Genomic DNA, 1,041 nt, shown 5'->3' on the forward strand with positions numbered 1-1,041 from the left:
CTACTTTTTTATTCGAGAATTTATTATGAATTTTGCAAAAATATTTTGAGCCGAAAAAAAGGTTGAATGTTTTTTAACCACAATCCGTTTCTGTTTGATAGACAATATGTGATATATATACAATTATATTAGAGATTAGATCATTTCATATTATAGTAGTGGAATCTGATTCGAATATGCAAAAAATAGAAACAAAATGTGGCTGATAGTTAAGACATGGGACAATCTATATAGTGCTCTCAATGTAATCTTAAAACAATAGTCATCAAAATAGTCACACTGGAGAATAACGAGCTCTTTCAAGTGTTCAATAGGACTACGACACATATTCGAGAAAAAAGAACTTTTTTCATGTCACCTTAGAAGGCCTTCAAGTAATACCTATGTATATAGTTTTCTGTATAATTTCTTATTTCCCCTTTTTATTATTATTATATTAGTGTGAAACCGAGTTCGGAGCGATGGAACTTGGATAGAACTTTCATTTTACCTTAAGTAAAATGAAAATATTGAAAATTTGTCTACATGTTATACATGGCTTAAAAAAATAGCAAAGTTATATTCATGTTTTATTTCGATTTCTGTTTTTCAGAGAAGTAGTAAACCCTTAAAATTAGGGACGCAATCAATTGAGTTACTAAACCAATAAAACAGGAAAATCGTGTGTGGAAAATAATCAAAAATTTATATCAATTCAACCTATATATTTTAATGTTGTTGTTCGCAAATAGCTATTGAACACATATAACTTAATTATATTAATTACGGCACACTAATTATAGTTTGATAATAATACAACAGGAAATTGCTTACCATTAGGGTTAAACACCAGTTTCATTAGTTGTCGTTTAAATAAATTCATTGTTATAATGATGAAAACCACCCTGTGTTTTCGATAGCTATGCATCCCTCTTTCGCCAAACTACCGTTATAGTCAGAGACATGCGCATTGCTACCCCAAACATTGTTGTCTGACATTGCCAGTAGCAGGAAACGTCAACTCTTGACATTTCCAATCAGAAACAGAGCGTAAAAAGAGCG

The sequence above is a fragment of the Zeugodacus cucurbitae genome, chromosome 6, assembly GCF_028554725.1.
Source record: "Zeugodacus cucurbitae isolate PBARC_wt_2022May chromosome 6, idZeuCucr1.2, whole genome shotgun sequence".
In the NCBI taxonomy this organism is placed as follows: Eukaryota; Metazoa; Arthropoda; class Insecta; order Diptera; family Tephritidae; genus Zeugodacus; species Zeugodacus cucurbitae.